Raw genomic sequence first — 27455 nt, forward strand, 5'->3', positions numbered from 1 at the left:
CCGGTCCCGTCTGAATGCTCTTTGAGATGGTGTTTTTCAGGCTCAGAGGTCACAGCAGCAGTCATGTTTTCTTCAGAAGGCAGCACATACGATTCTACCAGCTGGAAACCCCCTTTTCTCAGGTTGGATGTTGGTGTAGATCCTGCTCTGCAGCTCCAGGGGCAGCAGTTCCACCAGTTCCCCTCGGTCCGGACACTCGGTCCTCTGAGCGTGCAGGATCTCCGTGGAGGAGATCCTGCACTCGTCGAGAGCAGCAGAGGAATGTCCCGTCTGAGGATTCTGGCTCAGAGATCACAGCTGCTCTGGTACCGGCAGAGAGGCAGAATGAATGGGTTTTTATCTGACAAAATGTGTTCCTCCACAGGCTCACCACAAGGGTGCGTGCTCTCACCCTTGTTATTCATCTTATACGCTTATATGTGTCAGAGCACTTTTAACAACGGCCTCATTTTAAAGTATGCAGATGACTGTGTGATTGTTATCCTGCTGCAGGGAAATGAAAATGACCACGGCCCTGTGGTTGACAACTTTGTCAAGTGGTGTGAAGACTCACACCTACAGCTCAGTCTGACAAGACCAAAGACATGGCAACTGATTTCAGGAAGAATGCCAAAACACCTGAACCTGTTAAGATTAAGGGACAAGTCATTGAACAAATACAGTCCTATAAATATCTGGGGACAATCATTGATTCTACCCTGAAATTTAAGGAAAACTGCAAAGCTGTGAGCAGGAAGAGACACCACATAGATAGGACCATGATGACACTTTTTTATCATGCTTTTATTGAATCTGTTTTAGCCTTTTCACTAGCATCATGGTTGGGAAACCTGCCCCTAAAAGAAAGGAGCTCATCAACCAGATCATTAAATGGTTGGCTGATTAGGGAAACACAGCTGGGCCTGGAGTCGCTGGACGCCAAACAGTTGCAGTTCCAGCTCCATCCCAATGATCCCATCCCTTAGAGTGAGTTCCAGCTCCTGCCATCAGGACGCAGGTTCATAGTCCCCAGAACTAGGACCTATAGGAACAGCTTCGTCCCTGCTGCTGTCTATCTTTTAAACAAATCCTAACACATTTTATTTATTGCTGAGGTCTATCCTGCTTTTAACTTATTTATTTCTATTTATTAGAAACCCTGACCTTGGTTCTACCTCTATTTATTGTTCATTGTCTTGTGGACAATATCTACTTTTATCCTGTTCAGTGAGCATTGTGAGAACCTGCCATGTCTGTCTCGTGCTGTCGTAAACCTGTTCTCTGTATTTGTCCTGTGTCAAATTGATGTCTGTAAAGATTGTGTGTGAAATGCTTCTCCCATCTACTGCAAATTAAATCTACTTACGGGTGCTAATAAAGTCAACTTGAACTTGAACTTGTACATACAGTACTGGTTTTCCACCAGCTAGCTGCTGTACCTGTTCTGGTTGTAGACTGGATTCGAAGAACTGGAGAACTATAACAGACCTGTTATATAAGAAATCCAAACCACAATTCATTTAGAAGAGATGCCGGTGAGGCTGAGCCGCATTTTCAGCCTGTTAGTGTGATAGTTGACTCGCCTTCTCGCCTTCTTCTTCGTCTTCTTCTTCGTCTGTTTCAACGGAAAGACCACCAAACGTAACACTAACTCTCAAACAACTGAAACTGATCAACGCAGCAAGGTCATCCCTTCACCTTTCAGTTCCTGTGTCAGCTCTGCAGGAACAGGAAGTCATCAGTCTGTTGTCATGGAGACCACAAATCAAAAGGTGTTTCCGCGGAGACGGGGTGAGTGGCAGGATATCAGCTGACAGACATCCTGAAGTCACAAAGGTTGAGAGGACAGGAGACGTCCTACAATCTGCGCAAGAAGAAATGCCACTGATCCATACCAATAACAATCAATAACAGCTGCAGGTGAAGTTAATCCATCCATCCATCCATTATTTATACCCGCTTTATCCCTTGCGGGGTCACGCATCCTAACCAATCTCGTAACCTGAGTACAAGGACAATAAAGTCTATTCTATTCTATTCTAATTTGTTTGTCAGTCTCTTTTTTTTTTCTTCTAACACCATTAAGGCCAGCTTATTGCCCCCCGGCATCCGCTGCTAGTTTGAAATGAGAGAAACAGGAAAACATACAACAGGCACACAAGCCTTTGAAATCTGTAAGAGAGAAAACAAACAGACAAACAGACACGAGAAAAGGCAGAGACACAAACAGCAACCATTTCAGGTCCCTGAGACTGAATCGACTAGGCTACTGCGATTATCTGTCCCCTAAAACTGTGGAGTGAGTATGTAGGTGAGTGAGCAGGTGTGTATGTCTGTGTAACCTAGGTGCTAAATGAGCAGTTATTTATAAAATGCTCATTTAAAAAGTCGAAATGTCGAGAAAAAAGTCAAAATTTCGAGAAAAAAGTTGGAATGGCGAGATTAAAAAGGAAAGGAAAAAGGAAGAAAAAAAGGAAAAAAGAAGAAAAAATAAGAAAAAAAGAGAAAACAAGGAACAAAAAGAGAAAAAAAGAAGAAAAAAAGGAAAAAAAATGTCAAACATTTTTGAAAAAGCTCCAGGGAGCCACTAGGGCGGCGCTAAAGAGCTCTAGAGCCGCGGGTTGCCGAGTCGTGTTCTAGCAGAAGCTTTTTCAGTTGGTGAGGAGCAGGTTCCTTCTCAGAGCCACCGCACTGGGCCTACACTGAACACACAGGTCACTGTTACACCCGCACAAAATCCTACTCCACCTTCTCCTGGTGTAGTCAGTCAGATGAGTGACACAAGTTGGCCAGCAGCTGGCAGATAGAACAGTTGCTCGCCTTAGCCCGACACATAGTGTGCCCGCGCCAGACACTCCAGTTGTACATGATGCTCCCAATAACATGTCTGCACACAGCCTGGACACGTCACAAGTCCAAGTAGTGTCTCACAGGAAGGTCAGGGAGCCTCCAACCTTCAGAGGGGACGACACTGTGAATGTTCACGAGTGGGTTGCCAAGATGAAAGATTACATAATGAGCTCGGAGGTCGAGCTAAAGATGTTGTGAAGTTTGGAATGAGGAACAATGGCATTAATGTAAGTCAGAAGCCAGACGCCATTTATGTTCTACTCCGTAAACATTTTGCACCGGTCCCTTGTTCCCCTCTCCCTCTAGCAGACTTTTACACCACACTACCAAAGGGTGATGAGGACGCGTATGACTATTGGCTGAGGCTCAACCACGCTGCAAATGTTGCTGCTGATCGACTCAGAGAGCAAGGCAGGGAATTGCACTGCCCTGGCCTGGAAGTGACACGTATGTTTATCAAGAATTGTCCCTCCAAGGAGCTGGCCATGACATTCAGGTCAAAGACAATTGACAAGTGGACGGCGGTGGAGGTCCAGGACGTTCTGGATGAGTACCACACGGAGATGGGTTCGATTCCGGTGCTGTGGGTAGGAAGCCCAGTGAAAATGTGTATGTGAACAAAGTCATAATGCTCTTGAACGTGTCATGACCATGCTGGAGAAAGTTTTGCTGGAGAGATCTGCTCCAGCTGGAACTTATTCCACCAGACAACGTGGGCTGAAGCCTGCCAAGATTGATGGTCTGGATAACCTGCCATGTGCTGTCTGTGGAGACGCTGCCCACTCTGCATTCATTGCCATGATAAGCTTTCTATACTTCTCCTCTGATCACTCCAGACGCAGCTGCCCTGTACAGGCGAAGCCCACTCCGTCTGCACAGTCGGGAAACTGATGGATCTGCATCCAGGGGATATAGTTGCCCTCTCACAAATGATACAGATGATTATGTGTCACTCCTCGAGTCATTTAGTTCCGGAACACTCTCAGGCAAGAGTGTTATATTTCAAAACACACACAGAATTCAGAAGTCGGACAGTTTGTTCTACACCACTGTCACTGTGGCTGATGTCATTCTGAAGGCAATGATCGACAGGATGCACATTGAGTGAACCAGCTGTAAACGCCTCTGGCAGCATAATCCTGATACGAAGCATTATGCTTGAGATATACTTGCGGTTCAGAACGCGTACGCATCGTGGCCACCACGCGTATCCTGCATTCATTTGACTCGTCGACGTGCACATTCTCAAAAAGACACTGAACGCGTAGCGACCTGCAGTTCTCGTTGTGGCCGCGAGTGGTATTGGTCCCGGTCTGATACCAGCAGGCCACAAGGGTCGACATAGAGGTCTCTGGCGCCGTTTCCTTTACCGAGATTGCAACCAAAGCAATGTTATAATGCTGAATGAAACAACTATCAAATTATTAATTCAATCTCTAGTCTTGTCTCATCTTGACTACTGCTCAACAGTTTAATCCTGTGCCTCCAAACAAGAACTTGTAAAACTCCAGTTCACTCAGAACAGAGCGGCACGCCTTGCTCTCCACTTCTCTATCCGAAGCAATGTTGAGAGCATGCATGCTGAGCTGTCTTGGATGATGGTGGAGGATAGACTAGCATGCAGCCTTATTATGTTTTTGAAAAATATCTGTATCTTACGCAAACCTGGCTTCTTGTTTATGCAGCTGCTACCAACAAGGTAGCAGTTGAATGGATGTTGGGATAGTTCCTATGTAAAACCTTGTGGTTTTGTTGTTGCAACTATTTTTGTTCATAAGTGGATACAGATCTGGTGATAGTAGCAAATATTGTTACTTAAGATTTTGATGTTTTTGGTTGGTTATTTAATCTTTTCTTTTGTTTTTGTTTTAACTTATTATTTTAGGAATTCTAGTGAATGTTTTCACCCTTTTTGAGTTGTGATTATTGTAATCTTTTGTATGTCTATGTGTGGACCCCAGGAAGAATAGTCTTCCCATGGTGAAGACTAATGGGGATCCTTATCAAATAAACAAATAAACAAATAATCTCTTACATCATTCAATATTGTCATGTTAACTTGTTTGCTGTTCTAATCTGCTACTGCTACTACCGCTGCTACTAAATATTTAATCACTTTTCCAACTGTTGCTCTGCTTACTGCCCCCTATAGTTCACCGCTGGTATGACGCGCTCTCCTCGTGTATTATGCAAGCAACGTTGTAGTTGGTGGTGCACGCGAACGGACGCGAACGCAAGCACCAACAGCAATCTCAGCCTTTACTCTGCTAATGATGATGTAATGATTGGATGTGGGGGTCATCAGGTAATGCTCTCTGCTGCGTATAATGTTGAAGTAGAGGTTTATGATTGCAAGATGGTTGTCCCAATGTTTGTGGTGTCTGGCCAGACGGACGACATGATCCTGGGCAGCCATTAAAGAGATTCTCACACGTTTGAGGAAAATTGTAGGCTACTGGCGACTCATGTCAGAGCCTAGCAGTGTCACTGATGAGGACTGTCACCACTTCTTCTCTCTTCTTTCCAACACAGAGAGGTGGAGGGGTGGCACAGTCCCTGGCAAGGTTGGAACACTTAAGTTACAACGATGTTTGACACTACAGCCAAAGTGAACATCTTGTGTGGGGCAAGCTTCCCGCTTCAGCACCTATGTCAGTCAGCAGTACGGTGATAGTTGAACCAACTCAAGCTAGGTGCAAACATCTTGGTTGGTAGGGTTGTTAAACCAATATGGGGGGCTCGATGTCTGCCTATGAAAATCATCAACCTCACCAGTGAGCCCATAGCGCTGAAGAGAAATACTAAGCTGCGGATGTATACATTACTGCTGAAGACTTGCCTCAACCTGACCACATCCAAGTTAACTCTCAAACCGCGACTGATGCTGCAACGCCAAGGTCCAACGAGGATGTCAAGAAAGCATTGGATGAGCTTGGTCTACAAGATCTGGACGAGTGTACTGTTTCTGACCTTTGGAGAGACCTGTGGAGAGACCTGGAAGCCACAGGAGAGACCTGTGGCTTCTCCAGATCATTGAGAGACATGAGTCAATATTTTTATGGCACAAGATGGACTGTGGAGAGGCATTGGATTTTTTGCACAAGATACATCTGGTGGATGAGAGGCCATTCCGTCTGCCTAATCGCAGGGTACCGCCTAACCACTAAGAACAGTCCTCAATGACATGGAAGAAAAAGGCATCATTCATAAATCCACTAGTGAGTGGAGATCAGAGAGAGTGCATCACCCCTTGTCCTCGTGTGGAAGAAAAATGGAGATCTGCGCATCTGCACAGACTTTAGATGGATCAATGCAAGGACAGTGAAGGACGCACACCCACTGCCTCACCAGGCTGATGCTCTTGCTGCACTGGGGAGAAATGTCTTGTTTTCCACCATGGACCTCACCTCTGGCTTTTACAATGTGCCTCTGCATGAGGACCACAGAAAGTACACTGCGTTCTCTTCCCCATTTGCCTTGCGTGAGTACAATCGGATGCCTCAGGGTCTATCCAACAGTCCGGCTACATCTATGCGGATGATGCTCTCCATTTTTGGTGATGAGAATTTCACCAGCCTCTTGTGCTACTTGGATGAACTCATGGTTTTTGGTCCGACAGAGCAGAGAGCACTTGAGCGCCTGGAGATGGTGTTTTCTCGCTTAAAGAACCAAAACCTCAAGCTTGCACCAAAGAAGTGTCACTTTCTGCGAAGAACTGTCAAGTTCCTTGGCCATGTTACCTCTGAGTCAGGGGTGCAGACAGACCCTGGAAAGGTTGAAGCCATTAGCCAGGTTCAGGTCTCTGATCTGATGGACAGCGATGGCATCACTCCTTCACCAAAGAGGATTCGCTCATTCTTAGGGATGGTGCTGTACTACAGTATCTGGTCTCTGGAAAGCATCTAGTGTCCTGCATGTTTTACATGTTTCCTTGCTTTAACACACCTGATTCTAATTAATCATCGTCATCAGCTTGTCATCCAGGGCTGCGCAATTCTGTTATTGACACAGACTATGTTCACACTGCAGTTCCCAAGTGACCCAAATCCGATTTTTTGCTCATATGTGACTCAGATCTGATTTGTTTATGACAGTGTGAACAGCACAAGTCACATGGAATCTGATCTTTTCAAATCAGATTCAGGTCGCTTCCATATGTGGTTCTAAATTGGATACAGGTCTGATGTTTTGCAATGCGACCTCAGTGTGAACAGCCAGGTTGGAATTAATGCGACCTTGACGTCACTTGAGAGCGACCTTCTGAAATTCTGGATGAAATCTGTCTCTGTGAAGATGTTCATCACATCCTGATCCCACCACTCCTGACTCCAAGTCCGCATCCACACACACCTCTCTACAGACGAGGCAGCCATCGCTCCACAAAAAGCCATTATTAAAAATGCGGCTTTCTTTCTCCTCTTTCTCCTCTTCATTAACACTTGCTCACAGTTTCGCCGGCTTCCACCACACAACAACTTCAAAATATACCCATGTACGCTCACCTCTGTTGCCTCCATGTTTACCGCCGTATGACGGCGTGCTGCGTGTGACGTCTTTGTTATTGTTCCTCTGTGCATGCGGGTCAGTTCAGGGCCGCGATGCGTTCACACTCCAGTCTGATATAGGACACATTTTAAAAGATAATGTGATCAGCAACACAAAAAAATCAGATATGGGAAAAAATCGGAATTGATCATTAAGGCCTGCAGTGTGAACGTAGTCACAGTCACTTGTATCGTGGTGCAATGAAGCAGGGAAACATCTAAAACCTGCAGGGACACCGGCCCTCGAGGACCAGGATTGGTGACCCCTGATCTAGAGACAACTTCTATTGTAAGAAGAGGAAAGATTATGTAGTGTTTGTGATTTAAATGTTGTTGAGGATGAACTTCATATTTTGTTTTATTGTCCATTATATGATGAAGCCAGGCAGCTTTTATTTCAGAAAATGCAAGATTGTAAACCTGAGTTGTTTTGGACTGAGGATGACGCTAAGTTGGAATGGTTTTTCAGAGAGGAGGTTTTCTCAATAGCTACCTTTTTATAAAGAGAGCCTGGAAACAGAGAAAGGACAAATTATATGGAAACTGAGAAAGGATCTGTAATTTGATCTGTAATGTATAAGTGGAATTTATAATTTTGTTTTTGTGTTTTTGTTTGTAGCAGCTGATGTTTGTTTGCTGGCGTAGTGTATCTGTGTCTTGTAAGCCCTTATAGGCTGGAACCTTAGAGGTGTATGACACATTAATAAATAACAATTCATTCATTCATTCATTGTAATAGAAGATATATAAATAAAAATGAATTGAATTGAATTGAATAAAATTGAATTGAATTGTTTCTGTGTTCCTGGACTCTCACAGGATTCAGACTCTTCTTTCTGTCGTCATAGACACCATTAACATAAACTTGGGCTGAGATAATGATTTGTAAACGTGAATCGTCCTGGATGAAAGTTCATGTTCTGAGCCAGCAAAAGCTTCTTTCACAATAAAGTTTAACAGTTTGGCTGAGGTATTGAATGTGATTGATCACTTATTGGTTGATGGCGGATGGTCGCTGCCCGTCAGCAGCTCTCAGCTTTGTCACAGGCTGAAATCTAAAAAAAAAAAAAAACGAAAAAAAAAAAAAACTTGAGAAAAAGTTTTCCAGAAAAAAGGAGTGTTTTTCTCATCTGGGCCGTGCACATTTGTGTGCAGGTGGAGGAGTGAGTTCAGGTTCTGAGTGGGTTGTAGCACAGAGCAAACAGTGGAGGAGGGGGAGGAGGGGAGGAGGGAGGTGGGGGTTAATGACTTCCAGCTGCCCCGGCCGGGTGCTGCCTGGAGAATCTCTGGTTTCTGCAGAAGCGGACCTGCAGTCCCAGGTGTCGGGTTTCACTTCCTGTCTGAAGGTTGGATTTCATCAGAGTTTGAAGAAAAGTCTTCAGAAAAGTCAAGACGGAAACACTGGACGATGCTGCTGTCCTAAAACGAGCAGCTCTATAAGAGGAGTGTCACAGGGACGGGCGTCTCAGGGACGAGTGTCTCAGGGACGGGCGTCATCAGACAGATCTGGGAGAGTTTCCTCATACGTCCTGGAGCAAACATCCTGAAAACAGCAGCTCCGTCCAACTGGCAGCTTTTACAGGAAGTGAAGTTTATCTCCTGGACGTCACAGATACTCAGACTTTTGAAACCTCCCAGATCTGAGTTTTTGTGTGCACTTTTGTTTGGATCTGACTGAAATTCCAACGAGTTCTAGATCAAAATGCTTCATTTCACAGATATCACCTGAAGGTGATAACTCTGGCCAGAGCTCTTGAAGTCAGAAATGTTTGGGACCGCATCACACGGGAACCCAGGACGCCTAGAGTTTCAGCAAGAGTGTTTGTTTAGCCTGAACAAAAACACATCTGAGGGAACTCTGGGTCCGTTTAACTTTCGGCTCTCAAGCTCAGAGCGACATTTGGCTCTCTGGTCACTTTTTTGATCGGACTGGTTTGGTGGTTGATGCAGATGTTAGACTCAGAACATTTACACTCATCCTGACTAGGTACAGTCCCTCTTTCAATCCTGAACTTTGGAGCCCAGGGACCAGGTCTACCATCCCAGACAAGACCCCAGCTACTACAGGAAACAGGTCCACCACACCAAACAAGATCCCAGCTACTACAGGAACCAGGTCCACCACACCAGACAAGACCCCAGCTACAACACAGTCCTGGGGCCTCATGTACAAAGAGTGCGGCGCACTAAAAACTTGCGTACGCCACTTTCTACGCTCATAGTCGCATGTTCAAAAAGTGATATGAACGTGGAAAGTTGCGGCCCTTCTCCACACATCATGTCTGGCGTACACACTTTTCTGAGGTTTGGTCCGTTGGCGACACTGGTGATGCAGTGAAGTGCAGAATATGAGGAAACGTGACGTCAACAATAAGTTCACGACCACATGAAGGACATGACAGTCCCCACATCACCAGATAAGTTACACAAGAGGGGAGCTGCAACAATCTCACAATCAACCACATGAACATATGAAGGTAGGAACCTGTCAATCACAACCATGGAACCTGTCAATCACAACCATGGAACCTGTCAATCACAACCATGGAACCTGTCAATCACAATGATGAAACTTGTCCATCACAATGATGGAACCTGTCAATCACAATGATGGAACCTGTCAATCACAATGATGAAACTTGTCCATCACAACGGCAGCTTTGGCTCCATTAGAGGAACCTGCTGATGCAGGATCAGGAGTGAGTCTTCAGGGACCACACTGATCTGCTGGTCCAGGATCTGGACCATCAGCTGGTTTAGTCTGGATCTGCTGGTCCAGGATCTCTACACCATCAGTTGGTTTAGGTACCAAGAGGATCTTCTGGATCTCTGCCCTGAACTGGACCAGCTGCTCTGGTTCAGACCAACATGATGTTTTCAGTGGGAGACATCTCTCAGTCGCCGTGACGACCGTATGGGACGACTACTCGAGATTAAAGCCAGATCCTTAAAATATCCCCTTACTGTGTCTGAACAGACAAACACTAAAGAACCGGTTCTCTAAAGTTGTCTAAAATAAAATTAACATGTCACGGAAAGGTTGGTTGGTACGAACTGATTTGACTCAGCAATGAATGAATACAGTTGTTATTGAATGTTAAGGCGACTTTCAGAGTCTAATATCGAGCTGCAGGACTCCAGAAAGTGTTTCTGTGGTGATGGAGGCCAGGACCTGGACCGGTCTCTCCTCCCAGCACCAGGACCAGGACCTGGACCTGGACCTGGACCTGGACCTGGACCTGGACCTGGACCTGGACCTGGACCGGGATCTAGACCGGTCTCTCCTCCTGCAGATGCAACAGTCCGAGTTACAGCAACTTTGCTCTTTATTTCTCACATTTGCACCAGGATAATCACGTTGGAACAACTTGTCTTTATTTCTGCAGCGGAGGAATCAGATCATGATGCTTCATGTTTTAAATATAAGTTTATGTTCTTCACATTGTTGTACTTATGAGAGAGTTGATCACGGACATCCACAATGTGTAAGACTCAATACACGTTTACATTGGGCTTAATCTGTTATAGTATATAGTATATAATATGCGTGACAATAAAGCGGAACGAGGAGCCGTTTTTCGTCCCATCAACTTAAGTTCTGGTGTCGGTTCTTAAAATGCAAACAAGAAAAGGAAAAACAGTGTGGCGCACAAAAAACTTGCGTACGCCATTTTCTCGCGGTCAGATTTTTCAAAAGTGATTTGAACGTGTAAAGTTGTGGTCCTTCACACACCAAGGCTGGTGCACGCATTTTTCTGAGGTTTTGTCCGTTGGCGACACTCACTGGTGATGCAGTGAAGTCCAGAATATGAGGAAACGTGACGTCAACAATAAGTTCACTACCACGTGAAGGACACGACAGTCCCCACATCACCAGATAAGTTCAATTCAATTTTATTTGTATAGTGTAAATTACAACACATGTCTCTAGAAGCTTTCCAGAGACCCAGAACATGAAACATAATCACCATCATGATCGTAATCACCACCATCATCGTTGATATCATCATTATCACCATCTTAATCGTCACCATCATCATCACCACCATCATCATAATCATCATCATCATCATCATCATCATCATCATCACCATCATCCTCATCATCATCATCACCACCATCATCATCATCATCATCATCATCACCATCATCATCCTCATCATCATCATCATCATCATCACTATCTTTATCGTCACCTTCATCATCATAATAATCATCATCATCATCATCATCATCATCATCATCACTATCTTTATCGTCACCTTCATCATCATAATAATAATCATCATCATCATCATCATCATCATCATCATCATCATCATCATCATCATCATCATCATAATTTATTTATGTATTGTTGTTTATTTGGAGGAAAATATTCTGGATAATTGTAGGAGTTTTCTGGCCTTGATGTGCAGTCCAGTGGTGGAGTGGTGATGGCGGAGTGGTGATGGTGGAGTGGTGATGGCGGAGGGTTGATGTTCTGGAAGTCTGTGTGGACTTCTGACTGTCAGACAAAGAGTTCTGCAACTGGGTTATGTGGCAGGAAATGATCCCAAACATTTTTGAATGGCCCTCATTTATAAAAGAGTGTGTAGGATTCATACTAAAAGTGCACGTGAACCCAAAAGCCGAAAATGAAATGCACAAAAAAAAATCTGGATTTATAAAACCGTCAGTCCAGCTGGAAGGTTGCGCACGTGAATTTGCCTCATATCCCGCCCTCTACACACCCACTTCATACCATAAATGGGCAATGCAAAGTAGTTCATGACTGTATTTCCATATGAATGAGCCTGCTGAGCATGCGCAGCGGCTTCCTGCAGCCTGTTTGGGCGTCAGCATGAATGAGACGCATGATGAGACGTGTCGAGCCACTGTGCCACTAAATTTCACGGAGATTGAGATGGAGATGTTGTGGATGAGGTGGAGGCAGGAAAACCACATTATTTGGTGGTCACAGTTAAAGAAGAAAAAGTATATAAATAGTATAAAATAAAAAGAGTGAGTGGCAGCACGCCGCTGCTGCGCTAAACGCCGTGAGTGCCACAGACCACGGCGCAATTTCCACTGGGGACAGGGGGGACATGTCCCCCCCCACTTTTCAAAATCATGTTTTTGTCCCCCCAACTTTTTACAGTTTAAAAACGGTAGGCTCAGCCTGTAATTGCAAATCATCAAGACACCCTTTGCGAAGGCTACTGACGGGACGGCAGCTTCGCTCCCCCTCCTCCCTCCCCGTCTCCCCTCAGTGCTGCTCAGGGCTGGTTTATGGTTTCGCGTCACACCAACGCAGAGCCTACGGCGTAGGTGCGCGTCGCCGCGTACCCTACGGCGTAGGATCTATGTCGTTTTAACGCAGAACCATAATTTAGGCTTACACCCGCGCATAAAGGTTTCACGTGCACGTAAAACTCATTATATATATAAAAAGAAAAACTGTGTCCCTTTAGGGGCTCCGTAGAGGATAAAAATGAGTAACTTCTGGAGATTTCCTTTTGCCCACCACTGTCCCAGATTTCCATCTCAACCGTCATTGTGTTTGGTATCGTCCTTCTCCCTCCTCCATCTTTCCTCCCTTGTCTGTCATCTTCCCTTCCTCCTCCCCGCCTCCCTTTCCTCCTCCCCATCTGAAATCTGTCAGTCACACACAAATGTTTTCATCTCCATTGCTGATATTTGGTAAATGGGTGGTGGTTGTGTTGCTGGTGCAGCGGCGAATCCTGAAATTCTTGACCCACTTTCTGCTGCAGCACATTCCCAAACGTTCCCCAGCATTCCTGGAAGCCAGGATTTATGGTCGGTCAGCATCTGTGTGCGGCAGAGGAGTGAGAGCTGGTCCATGCTGACCGACGGAGATGTCCAGACTGAAAGCATGCTGTTGTTGTGTGTTTGTGAGCAGACGTCACTGGTGTTCCTTGCATCCGTCCTGTTCCAGAAAGGCTCAGCAGGTACGGAGGGTCCAGGGGGGCAGCGCCTGAGTTTGGTTGGTTTTTGCTGCCAGTTTGTCCCTCAGCTAAAGGCGTCTACTGGTCCACCACCTCCATAATGCCTCAACCTCTAGCCTCTAGTGGCGCTTTTTCCACTAGAACCTACTCAGCTCGACTAGACTCGCCTCGGTTCTTTCCCACTAGGGATCTAACGTGCCACGTAGATACTTTTCTGTAACTATTCTGCCGAGGTTCTAAGCGGCTGAGTCGGCTGTATCTGACATCATCACACTACAGGCCACCGATTGGTCGGGGGGTTGGAGTCAGACGTCTGAGTCAGGAGGTGGAAATCAGTGAAAGAGCAACTCTGACGGATTCTTGTTAATTTTATTCAACCAGCAATGGCAGCAAAAGTCTGTTTCATGATCCAACTCTGAGGTGCAGATGTTCATAAACCTGGTGCTGAGGAGAGAATTAAAAAGGGATCTAGACTGAGATAAGGAACGACCAGATCTACCAGGAGCTCTGTCACTTCATAGCTGCTCGCGACTACCAACGGACAATGTACTGCACTCCTTTTATTCTCATTCCAATGTATATACTGTTTATATTTCGTAATTATATATTTTTTACTTTTTTACCCCCCCCCCCTGCATGTGTGTGTTAAGTGTACCGCTGCTGAACAAAGTGAGTTTCCCCATTGAGGGAGAAATTTCAGAAGATACAGGGTGGATTAAGGATCCAGACTGACAGAAGCTGGTCAGGACGACTGCAGGAGCTGGACGGCTGCAGGGGTCTTCTGCTCCCTCACGTCCAGCTGCTGGACATGCCTTTCCAACCATGTTCTCTAGAGAGCTCACCTGTATTACCTGCCAATGGCATGTCATTGTCACAGTTGTTGCCAGGCAACAAACACAACACTCTGACCAGATGTTTATATTAGTTCAACTTGATTTTTATTCTCTTAGATACCCAGACCCAGAACATGATCCCCGAGCAATTATTACATAAACAATGGCAGGTAAAAACTCCCCTAGTGGGAGAAAAACCTTAAGCCAAATAGTGGCAAGGAAAAACTCCCCTTTAGGAGGGAAGAAACCTTGAGCAGGACCAGGCTCATAAGGGGGGACCCTCCTGCCGAAGGCCAGACTGGGGGAGTCAGGGACGGCAGCAGCACACAGCAGGCAGGTGGAAGCAGCAACGGGATGACCGGGGGTGGGGACCGCAGGCCAGCTCCCGAAGCCAGCTCCCGAAGCCAGCTCCCGAAGCTCCGGCCCAATCAGCAAGTCCCAGGTTGGGGTGCAGGGTCGGGGAAAGGTTGAGAAGGGGCAGGGCCAGGGAGAGGACATGCAGCAGTTCATTCGGATATTTGATCGTATAAGACATCGTTCGGACTTTAAACTGCATGTAAACACCTCAATCCGATCTACTTCGGACCTATTTCGGACCTATATCGGACATTTAATAATGGATAATTATATGGATAATTAATAATCGGATAGCAACACCTAGAAAATTCGTTCAGAGTTGGAATTTTAACACCATGTATACGGAGACATCGGATATTGCAGTCTGCGCATGCTGGAGAATTTCCTCTGGGGCATTCACCCGGAAGTGAAAGGAGACGGCGCGTGTTACATAGTTGTTTAAACACCGGTTTTAACAGCAAAGTAGACACTGCATATTCAACACTTAATAAATACATTTGACAATGACACGTAGTTCGGGAGGGGGGGGGTCGGTGTCAAATCGATACTTGGCCCTCCCCCTCCCTGTTTTTATGGCTCGCAGGCGGTGGGTTGCCTCCCTCTTACTTCTCCCCTCTGTGGGGTTGCTGGTGGCCTGGGATCCGGGCTCTTCCGTGTCGGCCTCTGGTCTCGCGGGTGGCGGGGTTATCCCCCCCCCTCCACTATAGATACACTTCAGGTGGAGCTTTGTTTGGTTTATTACACACACACACACACACACACACACACACACACACACACACACACACACACACACACACACACACACACACACACACACACACACATACACACACACACACACACACATATAGCCACTCAGTCACATACACAAACATACATAGCCACACAAACATATACGTACACACACACACACAGCCACAAAGACATGTACACACATATATACACACACACACACACATACACACACACACACACACGCATGATCATATACATACACACATACACACACATAGACATACACACTGGCTTGTTCACCTGCATGCTTGCTCTGTAGTTTTTGGGGTTAGGTAGCGGTAGCTTAGCTCAGACTGCGATCAGATCTCAAGATTTGGGTCGATTGCTGTTCATGTTTTGGTCGGCTCCGTGCCGGTTTCGTGCTTTGTTTGTGGTTTTTTGTTGCAGATTTCCAGTGCTTGACGTGTGTTTCCATGTGTTCCTGCTTCCTGGATTGGCAGTGGATGTCGTCACCCCCCCCCCCCCCCCAAAAAAAAAAAAAAAATCACTGGGTTTGTATGTGTATATTTATGTATGTGTACGCATATGTATGCGTATATATATGTATATATATTAAATATAGTAATAATGCACATATATATACCTTTGGTTTCTACCGTCATGGTATCAATCATTAATATGTGTGCAGACAAGGAGAAAAAAAAAAAAAAAACACCTTTTAAAAAGATCAGAAAAACAGAAACAGAAAAAAGATCACTGATCAATGATGGTTTTCCTTAATAACACAAGTCAAATATGTCCATGACATCCTGTTTCCGCCTGAGAGACTCCCTAGTTCTCCTTCCAGGACCCCAAAAACCTAGAACTGTCCCTGGTCCAGATCCTGTTCCTGGTCTCATGTTGGAACTGACTGGCTTCGGCAGGAGGTCCCCCCTTATGATCCAGGTCCTGGTCCAGGTTTCTACCCCCTTATGATCCAGGCCTTCAGCAGGAGGGTCCCCCCTTATGATCCAGGTCCTGGTCCAGGTTTCTTCCCCCCCTTATGATCCAGGTCCTGGTCCAGGTTTCTTCCCCCCCTTATAATCCAGGTCCTGAACCAGGTTTCTTCCCCCCTTATGATCCAGGTCCTGGTCCAGGTTTCTTCCCCCCTTATGATCCAGGTCCTGGTCCAGGTTTCTTCCCCCCTTATGATCCAGGTCCTGGTCTAGGTTTCTTCCCTCCTAAAGGGGAGTTTTTCTTGTCACTGTTTGGCTTAAGGTTTTTCTCCCTGCCATTGTTTATGTAATAATTGCTGGGGGGTTCATGTTTTGGGTCTCTGGAAAGCGTCTAGAGACAACTTTTGTTGTAATATATCAGGGGTGTCCAAAGTCGGTCCTCAAGGGCCGGTGTTCTGCATTTTTTAGTTGTTTCCCTGCATCAACACACCTGATTCTAATTAACGGTCATCACCACCAAGTTGTCATCAAAGTCTGGATAGTTCTGTTGATGACCAAGCTCCTTGTATCACGGTTTGACAAAAAAAAGGGACACATTTTGGACACCCCTGTATTAGACGCTATACAAATAAAATTAAATTGAGTTGTTGGGGGAGCGCGCACAGCAGCCCGTTGAGCGATAGCGCTAAAACGTCAGATTTTCAGATTATGAAGGTCAAGCAAGCAAGAATGAGATGAAGTCATATTTAGGTAGAAACAACTTTTCATTAACTGTATTTAGCCTTCAATCAATTTTTGGCAGGTGAAAATGCCTATTTTGTGTTGTAATGGTCCTTTAAAAGAGTTAAAAGCAATCCTGTGAGCATTAGTGTTTATATTATGAAGCTCAAGAATGAGATCAAGTCATATTTAGGTAGAAACAACCTTTCGTTAACTGTATTTGGCCTTCAATCAATTTTTGGCAGGTGAAAAGACCAATTTTCAGGGGAGAAATCAGATTCTTGCAGGCAATCACTTTTTGGCACGTTCCGGTGCGGCTGCGGCAGTGGTCCTCACTCCTGGTCCTCCAGAGCCGCAGTCCTGCATGTTTTAGATGTTTCCCTGCATCAACACACCTGATTCTAATTAGTGGTCATCACCAATGTTTCCTCCAGGTCTGCACAGTTCTGTTGGTGACACAGTCATCTGTATCAGGGTTTACTGGAGCAGGGAAACATCTAAAACATGCAGGACAGCGGCTCTCGAGGACCAGGAGCGAGGACCACTGGGCTGCGGGGACAGATCCTGAAGTTCAGTTGGGTAGAAGAGGCAGTCAGTTCCAACATGAGACCAGGAACAGGATCTGGACCAGGGACAGGTCAAGGTTTTTTTGGGGTCCTGGTCCTGGAAGGAGAACTAGGGAGGCTGGACCAGGACCTGGATCATTAGGGGGTAGAAACCTGGACCAGGACCTGGATCATAAGGGGGTAGAAACCTGGACCAGGACCTGGATCATAAGGGGGGGAAGAAACCTGGACCAGGACCTGGATCATAAGGGGGGTAGAAACCTGGACCAGGACCTGGATCATAAGGGGGTAGAAACCTGGACCAGGACCTGGATCATAAGGGGTAAGAAACCTGGACCAGAACCTGGATCATAAGGGGGTAGAAACCTGGACCAGGACCTGGATCATAAGGAGAAACCTGGACCAGGACCTGGATCATAAGGTGGGACCCTCCTGCTGAAGACAGTCAGTTCCAACATGAGACCAGGAACAGGATCTGGACCAGGGACAGTTCTAGGTTTTTGGGGTCCTGGAAGGAGAACTAGGGAGTCTCTCAGGCGGAAACAGGACATATTTGACTTGTGTTATTAAGGAAAACCATCATTGATCAGTGCCCCCCCATCCCCCCATTGCTGTGTGTTGTTACTGAGGAACAGATCTAAGAGAATATATAAGAGCGTGTGCGGGGACAGCTGGGACCCCACCGGGCCGGTAGGGCTCCGGTTTCTCCGGTTTCTCCCCCGGGGGGGGCGGGGACAGCCCGGGGGGCGGTGGAGATGAGGAGGAGGAGCAGCTGGTTCAGCTCGGTTCAGTCTGTCGACACTTTTCCTCCTCTTTGTTTCTCCAAAAGTTCTGATGGACCCAAGCAGAACCAGACCAGCACGGGACTAGAGACCCCGGGACCAGGACCAGGAGGACCAGGACCAGGACCAGTAGGACCGGGACCAGGACCAGGAATAAGGAATAAGGGGCCCAGACAGAGACAGGGTTCTGATACATTGCCATGGTTCGGTAGGACGGGCGCACCTACAGGGGAACTTCGCTGTGGTCTCCATGGAGACCGCGGGTGCCAGCACTAATCAATAATCCTATTGATCGGTCGGGATGGGCGCGCTCCCGCTGCTGCTGCTCGTGCTCGTGCTCGGGACGTGCGCACCCGCCGCGGGCTCGTACCCGCGACCCTCCTACAGCCTGTACAGCGGCGGGCACGCGCACGGGCCGCGCGCCACCAGCAGACACAGGTAAGATGACACGTGCACGGAAACGCAGACGAGCACCATAATAATAAAGAGGACCCGGCCCTGGGCGTGTGCGGGGCTGCGGGTTCGAATCCCACTGACGTCACCAGGGACCTCCCAGGACCTGGTGACTGTCAGACTGTCCAGATGTGGCGTTGCCATGGAAACAGCCTTAGTTTGGTTCATGCCAGGGTTTTTGAATCTGTTTATTTGTTTATTTAATAAGGAAGACTATTCTTCCTGGGGTCCACACATAGACATACAAAAGATTACAATAATCACAACTCAAAAAGGGTGAAAAACATTCACTAGAATTCCTAAAATAATAAATAGAAACACAAATAAAAGATTAAGTAACCAACCAAAACCATCCACATCTTAAGTAACAATATTTGCTACTATCACCAGATATGTATCCACTTTTGAACAAAAATTCAGATTCAGATTCAGATTCAGATTCAGAAAACTTTATTCATCCCGAGGGGCAATTGCAGGACAACTGAGCAGCAAGACGTTGAAAATATCAGATAGAACAAGAATGAAGTATAATAAAAATGAACAGGGCATGTCTCCTTATGTACACAAAAAAAAATATATATATTATGCAAATGTCAGAAAAAAATATACAAATGTCAGAAAAATCTACAGCAGGGTGACTGTAGTGGTATAATATAAAGTGTCAGTGCAAAGTGACGACAGTGGATGTAAACAGGCCTACAGGAGTATAGAGTAGTTAATAGCTGGTGAATAGTTTGCAACGACTTTATAATTTATAATATACTTATACTACTATACTATATATACTCATAGCCTACAGTAATTTATAATTTATTTACTATTAAATTTATAATATACTTACAATTTGCACAATAATCACAATATATACCTAGGACCGATCAAGACTTCCTTCTGAACCACAGCTGCTTCAGTCTCCTTTTAAAACCTCACACCTTGTTTATTACAACTATACATGGGGGGAGATGGTTCCAGTGTGCGACTGCTCTATACATTACTGTTTTTTTCAAAGCATTGGTTCTGGGCATAGGCAGAGAAAAGTGATTATCTAGGGCCAGTCTGGTCTCATAGCTGTGTCTATTATTTGTTGTAGAAGTTGCATAAACAAGAAGCCAGGTTTACGTAATATACAGATATTTTTTTAAAACAGAATAAGGCTGCATGCTAGTCTATCCTCCACCATCATCCAGGACAGCTCAGCATGCATGCTCTCAACACTGCTGATAGATAGAGCATCTGTACGGTTAATAGAGATCTTGCTCTTCAAAGTCCTGCTTTTGATCAGATCAGGGGTATTGATTAGGGTTGTCCCGATCAGGATTTTTTAACTCCCGATCCACTTGAGTTTGAGTTTCTGCCGATCCCGATTTTTCCCCATCCGATCACTTTTTTTGGCTCCCGATACATTTCCGATACTTTTTCCCGATCAGATACATTTTGGCAATGAATAAAAAAAAAAGGGAATAAAACTAAATGATCCCAAGTTTCTTTTATTGTGCATTGGAGAACAATATGGACATTTATTTCAACAAAGCTTATCAGCTCTGGTGCCACAAAATGTAAAAACATGAAACTGTAAACTAAAACAAAAAGTGCAGAATATTGCAATAACAAAAATAAATACATTTAACTTCAAAAGAGGTAGTTGAATGACATCCAGTCAAACTCACAAACACAAGAAAATTAAAATACTTTTTGTCTTAACCTTAGTGCAACATTCTGAATGAATGAATGAAATGAATAGCAGCAGCTTAATGAACATGAACAGATAGAACATTTCACAATTCAAACATGGAAACCATGTTAGTTTTTGCTTACTCCGCCGTCCGGAAGTGACGTTAAATGCAACGATATATAAAACGATTTAATATATATTAAAAACATTAATAACTAGGTATGTCCCGATACTTTTTTGGCCGATACCGATGTTTTGAAAATGCCGTGATCGGGCCTGATCGATCGGGACAACACTAGTGTTGATCCCGTGTTCGTTTGTCTGGTGCACCATAAGAAAACCAGTGAACAGAATCAAAGTTAATACAAGCTTTTATTATATCATGCACAATGTTTTCTAGCCAGAGCTACACTTTTCTCAAACCACATAGGTAGGAGAGAAATGCACCAGGTGGTCATCAATCCAGTCCTATTTATACTGAAAAGGGAGGTGTTTTGTATGTTACAGGAGCCGGTGTTGAACCTTATCTGTTGAACCTTATCTGGGAGTTCAACTGCAGGGAAAGAAACTTAAACATGTCACACTTTCAGCCATATATTCTCTGTTGTCTATCTCTTAAGCCTGAATGATGGTTCTGCGTTAAACCTACACCGTAGGGTACGCGGCTACGCGGGAGTCTCTCCGTAACCTACGCTGTAGCCTGACGTGCACCTCCCAAAAAATGTAACTACGCGTCGAGGCGACGCAGACCCAACGCAGAGCGAGAGGGCTGTGATTGTTTGCTTGGTAGCAACGCGTTTCCGGTTCCGGTTCTCTCTCGGTCGCCATTGTTCACTGTGACCGGAAAAGCCGCAAGCTAAACAAAGAATTAACTAGAGACGACGATAACAATAAAAGTGTTGTAATTCAGCCACATTGGAGGGTTTTCGAGCATGAAACGCCTTTTCTTTTCTCCGGAAAAGAACACAACCCCCTAGTGCTCTGGGGGGGTACTGCACTGCGGCCAAATGGAGTGACGGAGAAGTCAGAAGGGTTCACGACGGCGTAGGCTCTGCGTTGGTTTAACGCAGAACCTTAAATCAGGCTTAATCCGACATGCCAAACCAGCAAAGATCTACGACGACCAAAACCCAGACAAAAACAGTATGGGACCCATCAATGTTAAACATCCGTTCCTCTGCACCGTCCTCACCTAAAGAAGGACTCAGATAATCAGTCTGGCCATAAAAACAGGAGGTAGTTCTGCTCTGAGAGCAACCATCAGTGTATAATCTTGGAGAAAAACCTCTCATATTTTTAACAATTTCATACAATCCTAACAGTTTGCTTCTTTGGGGGTTTCAGACAGAACTGTTCCCTTGCATCAGAACCAGCTCGGTCCCTCTCACCTGGCGTGAAGGAGACTCTAGAACTCACAGGTTTCTGAAGATTGTTTTTGAAACCTCTCTTGCCTCAAACTTTGCAGTATCATGTTGTAAAAGGGTGGAACCAACGGGGCTGATAAGCTGTTTGGGACACGCCAACCTTTCCATCAGTCACAGTTAACAGTTTTACCTGGACTCAGCCTAACACTCATTTATGATACTAACTTACATTCATTCCAATCAAATCTGTGCAAATCTGGTGTCACTACTGAAACCAGGACTTTTAGACGTGAAACTCAGACTTGTTAGGATGAAACCAGGACTAGCACAGCTGAAAAGACTAGCAGTACTGAAACCAGGACTAGTAGAACTGAAACCAGGACTTTTAGACGTGAAACTCAGATTTGTTAGGATAAAACCAGGACTAGCAGAACTGAAACCAGGACTAGTACAACTGAAACTAGGACTAAAAAGACTAAAACCAAGACTATTGGAGCTGAAACCAGGATGAAAGGAGTTGAAACCAGGACTAGTAAAACTAAAACCAGGACTAACCGAACTGAAACCAGGACTTCTAGTACTGAAACCAGGACTAGTGGATGTGAAACCAGAACTTACAGAACTGAAACCAGAACAAGCAACTGAAACTAGGACTAAAAGAACTGAAAACAAGACTATCAGAGCTTAACCCAGGATAAGAGGAGTTGAAACCAGGACTTCTAGTACTGAAACTAGGACTTGTAGAGCTGAAACCAGGACTAGTGGACCTGGAACAAGGACTAACGAAATGAAACCAGGATTAAAAGAACTGAAACCAGGACGAGCAGTGCTAAAACCAGGACTAGTAGGAGTTGAAACTATGACATGTAAAACCGCAACCAGAAATAACAGAGCTGAAACCAGGACTAGTAGAACTGAGACCAGGATTAGGAAAGCTGGAACCGGGACTAGCAGAGCTGAAACCAGAATTTACAGAACTGGAACTATAAAAAGCAGAGGTGAAACCAGAATTTACAGAATTGAAACTATAAAAAGCAGAGGTGAAACCAGGATTGTTTGTAATGAAACCAGGACTATATGACCTGGAACTAGGACTAGTAGAGGGGAAACCAGGACTAACAGAGCTGAGACCAGGGCCCAGTCCCAATCCCCCCTAGTCCTACTTTTCAGTCCTAAATTTTGCACGTTCCCGTGAGGGTAGTGGTGTCCCAATTCCTCTTTGCATGTAGGGGTAGTGGACATAACGAGGGCTAGTGTGTATGAATCTAGCCCTTCACAGTGAGGGATTTCAGATACTGACTCACTGACCGAGGGCTAGAAAAATTTCCCAGAAAGCTTTGCGTCATCATTTGCAGACTGAATCAAACAAAAAAAACATGGAGGACATTTGTCATTTTTAGTGAATAAAATCAATATTTTGAGTTAGTTTCTGCATAAAAATGTGTTTTGATTACATTTCTAGCGAGAAATATATATTTAACTTTCATAATATTCACTCATTGAATGTATATAATCACTGGCTTGCTCATTGTTGTGAAGTTTTTTCAGATCTCGCCAGAATAAAGGCTGATTTATGGTTCCGTGTTACACCGGTGGTTCGATTTAACACGGAACCATAAATCTGCTCCCGAGCCGGCGGCTCTTCTCATCCCCCGAAAACATCTGAGCAAATTTCTTAACAGGCGTTATTTGGATAAACTGAGCCCAGGTTGGGGATCTTAACGGTTACTTTTACGCCTGAAAAAATATTAAAACTTAATAAAGTGGCATATTAACAGCGCTACAGCTGAAATTAAAACAGCTTTTATCTCTGGGCTTCCTGATATGGTGTGACGTATGTGCAAACGTAACTACACAGTCACTTACGTACCCGAACGTAAACCACGCAGTGACGTAGCAAGTGGTGTCCCAATCCCTAGGGGAGATTACAAGGGCCCTACGCCTGTGGCTTCATTTTTAGGACTAGTGGTAGTGAGTGAGGGCTAGTGGTAGAAAGTAGGGGGTGTATTGGGATTGGCCCCAGGACTAGTAAAACTGGAACCGTCTCTGTCCACTGGTCCAGGTCCCTGCAGGGACTCATACATGGAGAGTTGTGTAATGAGGGTATGAGCTAAATGACCTTAAGATATGGAAGTCATTTTGTCGGTGATGTTGATTTACAGAGCACTTACGAGCTAGAGACTAGGAATGGGTGATATTTTACCGTTCACGATATACCGTCAAAAAAATTCCTCACGGTAAGAATTTGTCATCTTGCGGTAAAAACGATAAATTCCCGTTGATGATGTTTTTGTGTGAAGCTGATTTATGGTTCTGTGTTAAATCCATGCACAACGTACGTGAAGGAAGGAAGGAAGGAAGGAAGGAAGGAAGGAAGGAAGGAAGGAAGGAAGGAAGGAAGGAAGGAAGGAAGGAAGGAAGGAAGGAAGGAAGGAAGGAAGGAAGGAAGGAAGGAAGGAAGGAAGGCAGGAAGGAAGGAAGGAAGGAAGGAAGGAAGGAAGGAAGGAAGGAAGGAAGGAAGGAAGGAAGAGAGAAAACAAGGAAAGAAGGAAGGAAGGGAGAAAAGAGGAAGGGAAGAAGGAAGGAGAGAGCAGGAGGAAAGAAGGAAGGAAGGAAGGAAGGAAGGAAGGAAGGAAGGAAGGAAGGAAGGAAGGAAGGAAGGAAGGAAGGAAGGAAGGAAGGAAGGAAGGAAGGAAGGAAGGAAGGAAGGGAGAAAACAAGGAAAGAAGGAAGGAAGGGAGAAAAGAGGAAGGGAAGAAAGAAGGAGAGAGCAGGAGGAAACAAGGAAGGAAGGAAGGAAGGAAGGAAGGAAGGAAGGAAGGAAGGAAGGAAGGAAGGAAGGAAGGGAAAAAGGAAGGAAGGGAAGAAGGAAGGAAGGAAGGAAGGGAAAAAGGAAGGAAGGGAAGAAGGAAGGAAGGAAGGAAGGGAAAAAAGAAGGAAGGAAGGAAGGAAATGAGCCTGAAAGAAAGAAAGAAAGAAAGAAAGAAAGAAAGAAAGAAAGAAAGAAAGAAAGAAAGAAAGAAAGAAAGAAAGAAAGAAAGAAAGAAAGAAAGATAAATTCCCGTTGATACGTTTTTGTGTAACAAACATGGTGGATCTGAGAGCGAGATAGATTTATAGTTACAAAGGTGGAGTTGAATTGGTATTTTTTCTATCGTCATTTTTATTGTTATCGGGATAAATGCCAGAAATGATCGTGATACATTTTTTTGTCCATACCGCCCATCCTTAGTAGAGACATGCTGCTGGACTAGCAAGGTGTGGACATCTGCTAATGTTTTGTGTTCAACAGAAGACTGCTGTCAAACTCTGTCCCTTCCTGGCGAAACATTGTCACAATCAGCATGTGAGCCATCACTGTGAGCTGTTAGCACGATGTTGCCGTTACTTTAGGCAGGGAAATTCCACTGGGAAAGGCCGACCAGAGAACTTGCTCCATGTGTCCAGATATCCCAGTGAAGGAAGGCTTTCATTCCTGGACACAGACAGAAAGAGATAAAAAAGCTCTCCAGTTTCCACGGCTCAGACCTCGTGATTCTGGCCCCGTTCAGTGCATGTGTCCGGGGATGCCAGACTATCACTTATCTTCTTGTGAGGGGATTTCTGCCTGGGTCATGCCCGTCTTCAACCGTTGCAGTTGCATTTGCAGACTGTTGTTTTTGGGGGGGGGTTGTGAGTCTTCTGCCCAGTGCATTGGCAATTATGAAGCATGGTGGAAGCAGCGTCATAAGCAGTACTGGAGTTGAGGGGGGTGAGGGGGGATGAGGGGGATGAGGGAGGATGGCATCCCCCCCTGAAATAAAAACGGTCCAAATCATCCCCCCTGTAAAACTGCCATCCCTACTTTCCATCCCTTATGTCATTTCATCAATGAATGTGGTTTTACTGCTATTTTAACATTTAGAGTCATCACCAGAAAAATAACACCAGAAAAATAACTTATTTGACAATTTTCACCTGTTTCAAGTAAATTTTCACTTGAAATAAGTAGAAAAATCTGCCAGTGGGACAAGATTTATCTTCTCATTACAAGCAAAAAAATCTTGTTCCACTGGCAGATTTTTCTACTTATTTTAAGTGAAAAACTACTGTGAAAATTGTTGTTTTTTCCAGTGATGAGTCTTGTTTTAAGTGTATTGAGATTTTTTTTTACTAGAATGAGACATTTTAACTAGAAATAAGACAAATATTCCTGTTAAAATTTGGAGTTTTTGCAGTGATCCATGTTACTTATCCTGTGAAGGACAGAGTCATATTGATAAGTTCAGAAAAGTGTTTTTTATTGTTGTGTTTTGATGTATTTGATGTAAGCCCAGTGGATATTTAAAGCTTACAGAAGGCTGCATTTAACTGCTGCTATGTCATTCCTGCAGTATTTCTGCAGGTGTTTTGGTCACTGCTATTATTTGTAATATTATATTATTTGTAATCAGCACAAATTATCTGTCCCCATATGATAAAATCCACCATCCCCCCTGATTGTTTTTTACAACTCGAGTACTGGTCATAAGTGTGTGATCTGTTTCAGAACATTGTGCATGTCTGACTAAGATGAAGATCAGATCCCATTTTACATTAAAGGAATGCATAAAAACTGTAAATTTTAAAGCGGTTTACATACTTTTTCTGGGTGAGTTAGGGAAGAAAACGCGTCCCAGATGAGCTCTCAAAGACACTGTCACCACGTTCAGACTAAAATATTTGACTCTGTTTTAGCTTATTGTTCAGGATTTCAGAAAAAACAAATCAATATGATTAAGTTTCATACAGAGAGTCTCTGTTTTAATGCTGCTGATGCAACACGGGAGACACAGTCTGGCATTCATGACATCAGTGCATGATCTCAGCTCCACGTGCTTCATGGGATTTTACACTTAATAAGAGACGAGAACAATGAGAGTGTGACATGTCAGAAGAACGAAGCTGTCATGTGACTTTCCAGTGGTTCCAGTGTGAGCAGAAGCAGAAATGAGGGGAGGGGGGGTTCAATTTGAAACTTCTGCTAGGCATCAAGGTTGGTTTGTTCCAGAGTAGTGGGTGTCTGAGTCTTCTGCCGTGTGTTTAGGTTGGCTTGTTCCAGAGTAGTCGGTTTTTTGACTCTTCTGCCAGGTGTCTAGGTTGTTTTTTCCCAGAGTAGGGGGTTTGTGAGTCTTCTGCGTGGTGTTTCGTTGGATTTTTTTCCAGAGTAGTGGGTTTTTTGACTCTTCTGCCGGGTGTCTAAGTTGGTTTGTTCCAGAGTAGGGGGTTTGTGAGTCTTTTCCCAGGTGTTAAGGTTGGTTTGTTCCAGGGTGTGGGGGTCTTTTCAGTCTTTTACTGGGTGTTTAGGTTGTTTTTTTCAAGAGTAGGGGGTGTGTGAGTTTTCTGCCGGGTGTCTAGGTTGGTTTGTTTCAGAGTACTGTATTTTCACGACCAGTCGGCGCGCCGTGTGGAAAGGCGCACCCTCAGTTTTTTGTGTCATTTTTGGATTTAAAACACACACACGGCGCACCGACCGAAAAGGCGCCATCTACACACACACGGAGCGCCGCCTTACAACACACACACGCGCGCACGCACAGCACACACAAATGGAGCGAAAAAAAAAATTTCAAAATAAAGCGGGAGCAAAACTTAGTTTGATTGTACTTTATTTAAGTTATTACATTAATCAAACCCATTGAAATCTTCATCCTCCATTTCTGCATTTATCCGAGGCTGATCGCGCTGTGACCGGG

The 27455-nt window shown here is 44.8% G+C and overlaps 1 pseudogene; it reads left to right on the forward strand.

Annotated features, from left to right (window-relative positions):
- Positions 1-18243: 18243 nt before the first annotated feature.
- LOC133418944 (EMILIN-1-A-like) overlaps positions 18244-27455 on the forward strand; it is a 56282-nt pseudogene continuing 47070 nt past the window's right edge.

Source organism: Cololabis saira, chromosome 2 (assembly GCF_033807715.1).
Source record: "Cololabis saira isolate AMF1-May2022 chromosome 2, fColSai1.1, whole genome shotgun sequence".
Classification (NCBI taxonomy): Eukaryota; Metazoa; Chordata; class Actinopteri; order Beloniformes; family Belonidae; genus Cololabis; species Cololabis saira.